We start from the raw sequence: 6636 nt of genomic DNA on the forward strand, positions 1-6636 counted from the left end.
CGCACCCGTGGCATATGGAGGTTCCCAGGCTAGGGGTCATTGCAGAATTCCTAGGATCCTGCAATGCAGGATCTGAGCCACGTCTGCAACCTACACCACACACAGCTCATGGCAATGTTGGATCCTTAACCCACTGAGTGAGGCCAGGCTTCCAACCCACAACCTCATGGTTCCTAGTTGGATTTGTTTCTGCTGCACCACAACGGGAACGACAAAGTACCACTTTTCTAATTGTTCCAGAAGTCCCATTGCTGACTCTCATTGGCCCAAAGTGGGTCACATGGCCATCCCTAAACCAATCAATGGGGCTAGAAAGGATGATATACAACAACTGACCATGTACCCAAACTTGGAGTCAAGACGTGAAAATCAGCCCAACCTAAAACACACAGTCTAAGTAAGCATTGGCAAGATGTTTTTCCAAGAGAAAAGAGTGGTTCTGTTAGCAGAAGAGTAGTGGGTGGGGAAACTGCAGAAGTTCACTTTAAGGACTGTGACTGTGCTGGCTCTTGGGTCTCCAGAGTTCAGGACAATGCCCGGCACATAGGGCACACGCTATCAATATCCATTGAATGAGTGAATAAATAAATGAACGAATTCAGAGACTATCTCTAGTCTAATCATAGGGAAGCCCAGTGGAAGATGAGCTCTTCAAAAGCATCCATGAGTTGGAGTTCCTGTCATGGTTCAGCGGTTAACGAACCCGACTGTTATCCACGAGGACACAGGTTTGATCCCTGGCCTTGCTCAGTGGGTTAAGGATCCACATTGCTGTGAGCTGTGGTGTGGGCTGCAGACGAGGCTCAGATCCTGCATTGCTGTGGCTGTGGCAAAGGCCAGCAGCTACAACTCTGATTCGACCCCTAGCCTGGGAACCTCCATATACTGTGGGTGCAGCCCCCAAAAGACAAAACAAACAAACAAAAAACTTCCATAAGTCTAGTGTATAGCCTAATTTTCATGACCCCTGGATTTGCCTAATTGGAGAAATAATCCTCTTCTCCCCACAGGAGTCCTTCTTTCTAACATTGTCACCAGAAGGGAAATCTGGCAATGTCTCCCCAAATTTATCTATCTATCTATCTATCTATCTATCTATCTATCTATCTTTTTGCTTTTTAGGGCCGTACCTCACTCAGTGTGTTAAGTGCTGCCGCAAGCTGATGTGGTTGGATCCAGCATTGCTGCGGCTGTGGCATAGGCCTCAAATGCAGCTCTGATTCAATGCTTAGCCTGGAAACTTCCCTATGCCACATGTGTGGCTGTAAAAAGGAAAAAAAAAAAAAAAAAAAAAAAGAAGCTCAAGCCTAATGTAGAGATCAATCACTGATCAAGAAATGGAGACTGTTTATGGCGTAAAAGATTATGAGCTTTGGAGTCTGACCCAGCTCCACCACTGAATTCCAGTTCCACTGCTTAATTACCATACAACACTGAGAGAATTATTAACCTCCTCAATCAAGCTTTTTTCTTCATCAGTAAAATTAGTTATAATAATATCACCTTCCTCACAGAGGGATGAATTAGATAATGAATACATACAATGTGTAGCTAGAGCCTGGTACAAATGGTAGCACTTCTACTGGAGGCTGTCAAAGATCAGAGGAATAAGCAATTCATTCTGTAGGAATCAAAGATGGTCTGATGGAAGAGATGAGGTTTGAGTTTTGTCTTATTGGTCTTTTTTTTTTTTTTTTTTTTTTTTGCCATTTCTTGGGCTGCTCCCATGGCATATGGAGGTTTCTAGGCTAGGGGTCAAAACGGAGCTGTAGCCACCAAACTACGCCAGAGCCACAGCAACGTGGGATCTGAGCCGTGTCTGCAACCCACACCACAGCTCACAGCAACACCAGATCCTTAACCCACTGAGCAAGGCCAGGGATCGAACCTGCAACCTCATGGTTCCTAGTCGGATTGATTAACCACTGAGCCACGACAGGAACTCCTGAGTTGTGTCTTAGAGATGAGCAGGAGATCACAAACTAAAGGGGAGTGCATTCTGATTGAGGGACAGAGGGTTTTAAAGCTTTGAAAACCTAAAGAAAATTGCTATATTTATAGAGCAGCAAACTATCTCTAGATGCCTGGGTGTTGGTGGGATGGTGATGGGAGTGGAAAGGTTGGAAAGGCCAATGTTCTGGGAACGGGTAAGGATTCTGGGATTGCTCTGTCTGATGGGCATAGAGGATACCTGGGACTCTCCTCCCAATAACTGTAAATCATTGGCGCCTCGGGTAAATGGGTGTCAGAACAGCCATTATTTCTCCTGTACACACATTAAGATGGTGTCTCTCAGATGGATGAAGTTGAGGGTCCATTTACAGTTCCTTTCAAATGAGTCTCAATAAATCACGGTATTTATTATTCAGAATCCGGTTCAAATGAAGCAGGGATTGTGAGTTGGGGGTGGGGGATGAGGGGAGTGGCTGGACTCCTAGGGGAAAGGTTGGGGGATTTAATGAGATAATATCCATAAAGCACTTTGATCTCCCAGAGGCGAGGCGCTGCAGCTCCAGCTCAGGGACTAGGCCATCTGGAGAGATAATGTTTCTAACTAGAGATGCTAGACTACAGGGATGCTGGACAGAACAGAGGGGGAAAGACTTGCTCCTTAAGTAATTTCCCTCGCCAGCATCACGGCCAGAACCATCCATTACAGCAGCAATGAGTGCCAATCTGCCTGTTAGGGGAGGGAGGCCCAGACACTCGGGCCTTTGTGGTACCAGGGAAGAATCCACTATTCCCACCATGAGCAGGGCGCCCACATCAGGCCCACATCACACACGTTGCCTGGGCTCTGGAGTCTTTACACACAGCCTTGGTCCTGAACCTCCTCTCTCACCCAGCTTCTGCCCCTTTTCCAAGCTCATTCAGACTGCTAGTAGTGGTGTCTGAATTCTACACTCCTGGGTAGCTGCTTATTGAGGAGACAGGTCCCTGGGGGCACACACCAGAGAAAGGACACCCATACTTTTGCTACTGCCAAATGGGTGGGCGGGTGGGGCTACACTGTGAGAGGTGAGGTCATTATTCAGGCCTCTCACCCTGCTCTGTGTCTCCTTTTTTCCACATCCTTCCCTCATTCCTACCCAGCATGACACACAGACATAGCAGAAGCCCTGGTCCCGCCAATGAAGCATTCTGGAGAGCATCCAAAAGAAGGAAACAGTAAAGGAAAGTATCCACAAAGAAAAGAGAACTTTAATTCTCTTTAGCCCCTCACACAAAGCCTGCCCGCCTTCCCCTTGACCCACGTTGATGGCCCTGATGACTCTCTTTGAACATGATCCATTTGAGAATTCCTTCTCCTTACACATTTATATTAGTTAGGATGAAACTCTGCTGTAACAAACTCCAAAATTCTAGAGGCTTAACTTTTTAAAAAGCTTTTTAAAAAATCTGGGGTGGAGGTGTGCCTTTTTCTTCAGTCGTAGGAAGTGGGGCAGGGGGCGTGGAGAGGCGTGCTGTGAACTCAATGTTTGTGCCCCCCCCCACTCCCAGCAACTCACACACTGAAGCTCTTATCCCCAGTGTGATGGTATTGGGAGGTGGGCCTGTGGGAGGTAGTAGGTCATTAGGGTGGAGCCCTCCAGAACTGGATTAGTGCCATCAGAAAAGACACAAAAGAGACGGCCTCTCTCTTCACCATGTGAGGACACAGCATGTCTGTCTGCCAACCGGGAAGAGGGCCCTCACCAGGTAATGAACTGGCTAACACCTTGATCTTGGACTTCTCAGCCTCTAGAACTAGGGGAAGGGAATTCCTCTTGTTTAAGCCACAGGGTCTATGGTCTTTTTCTTATAGCTGCCTGAGCTGACTAAGACAGGGGCTTGGGTTCCTTCCAGGAATTCAAGGCAACAGGCTCTGCCACCTTCATCAGGGGGCTTTCCATTTCCCCCTGGGTGTCAGCATCCAGGCTGCAAAGGGGGAGGAGCATGAGGCATTAAGCGTGAGAAACTGCCATGGGCCAGGCCTTGAAGGAAATGCCCTGCCTCCACTCACATTCCCTCAAGGAAAATCCAGTCCCCCCCCCACCCCCGGCCCCCCCGCCATGATGCGGGTCTGCGAGTCCAGTGATGGAAGGCTCTGTGAGTTTGGCTGTGAGAGCACGGAGGTGAGGTGTTGGAAGGAGCACAGCAGCACTGCGGATCCCCATGAAATGAGTGGAAAACCACCCGGTGAGGGAGCCCTAGCTCTGGGAACTGGCAGGGCCCTTCTGAGCTGGTGAGCTGGTGAGCTAGACACAGGGCTGAGGTCGCAGAGGCCCAGGGAAGTGGGGAAACACCACACACTGAGAGTTTCTGGGCAGAAATGGCCATCAGGAGGACCAGCCACACTGACAGCAGGACAAGCTTCGGGGGAAAAGCAGGAATTAGTTGAAGAGTCCTTTTTTGCCTATTTGAAGTCTTTGAGGAAGATGACATATGTGGAAAGAGAAGAGGTCTGTGGATAGGACACAAAAATCCTCTACACGTGAGGGAACGTGGCAGGGAGGTTGGAAAGTAATATCGCAGGGCTAGGAAAAGGGCAGTGGGGAGTTGCTGCCGTGGCTCAGAGGTTAACGAATCTAACATCCATGAGGATGCAGGTTCGATCCCTGGCCTCACTCAGTGAGTTAAGGATCCAGCATTGCTGTGAGCTGTGGTGTAGGTTGTAGACGCGGCTCAGATCCTGCATTGTTATAGCTGGGGCGTAGGCGGGCAGGTAGAGCTCCCATTCGACCCCCAGCCTGGCAATCTCCATATGCTGCAAGTGTGGCCCTAAAAAGAAAAAAAAAAAGAGCATCAGGAGTGCCTTGAAGAAGAAGGAGATGCAGAAGAAAAGCATTGGATGATATTCTGGACAGGTGAGTGGGAGGGACAGAGGGAGGGCCCCAATCTCATGCTGGCCCTGAGGAGGGGGTGTGAGAGGGTGGACAGCCTTCCCTGAGAAGGCCCTGAAGGACACAGTGGGTCAGGTGCAACCAGGTCCCCGCCCAGGGGAAGCGGAGGGTACACAGCAGCAAAGCCTGGAGGACAGGCAGGAGTCCAGTGGAGGCCCAGGGCAGGAATGGCTGGTGCCTGGGCCGGGGCTGACCTGCGCAGGACTTTGAGAAAATGGGAGAAGGCAGCTGATCAGACGGACCATGGCCTGAGGGAGACAGCAAGCCCCACTTCATGATCAGTTCATCTCACCGAAGGTAAATTATACCCCAATTTATAAAAAAAGAAATAAAAGCCTATGCGGGCAATTTAAAAAATGATGTAAACTACATAGAAAAGTATCAACCATTTCCCCCAAATGAAGAGTGAGGTTTTGTCACACACACTTTTTTTTTTTAGGGTGTGTATGTCTTTTTGCCATTTCTTGGGCCACTCCTGCGGCATATGGAGGTTCCCAGGCTAGGGGTCTAATTGGAACTGTAGCCGCCGGCCTACGCCAGAGCCACAGCAACACGGGATCCGAGCTGTGTCTTTGACCTACACCACAGCTCACGGCAACTCGGGATCGTTAACCCACTGAGCAAGGCCAGGGATCGAACCTGCAACCTCATGGTTCCTAGTCGGATTCGTTAACCACTGCGCCTCGACGGGAACTCCAACACACACACATTTTTTAAGACATACAATATGAGGAACATTTTAAAATTACTTTAAAAAATGAACAGTTTGCTGGTGGCCTAGCAGGTTAAGGATCTGACATCGTCACTGCTGTGATGTGGGTTTGATCCCTGGCCCAGGAACTTCTGCATGCCATGGGCACAGCCAAAAAAGAAGGAAAAAGAGGAGTTTCCATTGTGGCTCAGTGGTAATAAATCCGACTAGTATCCATGAGGATTCGGGTTCGATCCCTGGCCCTCTCTCAGCAGGTTCCGGCATTGCCATGAGCTGTGGCGTGGGCCTGCAGCTGCAGCTCTGATTCAATCTCTAGCCTGCAAACTTCCATATGCTGCAGGTGAGGCCCTTAAAAAAATAGCAAAACAAAAGAAGGAAAAAGAAAATATTAAAGATGAAAATTCTTTCTTTTTTTTTTTTCTTTTGCGATTTCTTGGGCCGCTCCCATGGCATATGGAGGTTCCCAGGCTAGGGGTCAAATCGGAGCTGTAGCCACCCGCCTATGCCACAGCCACAGCAACACGGGATCCGAGCCGCGTCTGCGACCTACACCACAGCTCATGGCAACGCCGGATCCTTAACCCACTGAGCAAGGCCAGGGATTGAAACCGCAACCTCATGGTTCCTAGTTGGATTCGTTAACCACTGAGCCACGATGGGAACTCCTAAAGATGAAAATTCTTTTAAAAAATAATAAAAATAGGAGTTCCCATTGTGGCTCTGCGGAAATGAATCCGAATAGTATCCATGAGGATGTGGGTTTGATCCCTGCCCAGTGGGTTGGGAATCCAACATTGCTGTGGCTGTGGTGTAGGCAGGCAGCTGTAGCTCCTACTCAACCTCTAACCTGGGAAACTCCATATGCTGCGGGTGCACCCTCTCCTGCAAAAAAAGCAAAAAAAAAAAAAAAAAAAAAATTGAAAAAATTGAAAAAACGGACAGAAATGGCTAATGTGTAAGCAATCATGCGTATTTAAGAAAGACCAAAAACTCAAGGAAACAAATGATTCCATTGTTGATTTACTCCCATTAAGCTTCTCT

The sequence above is a fragment of the Sus scrofa genome, chromosome 1, assembly GCF_054392235.1.
Source record: "Sus scrofa isolate SSC_HxYL_T2T_F1_AM1 chromosome 1, Sscrofa_HxYL_maternal_Yorkshire_Landrace_v2.0, whole genome shotgun sequence".
NCBI lineage: Eukaryota > Metazoa > Chordata > Mammalia > Artiodactyla > Suidae > Sus > Sus scrofa.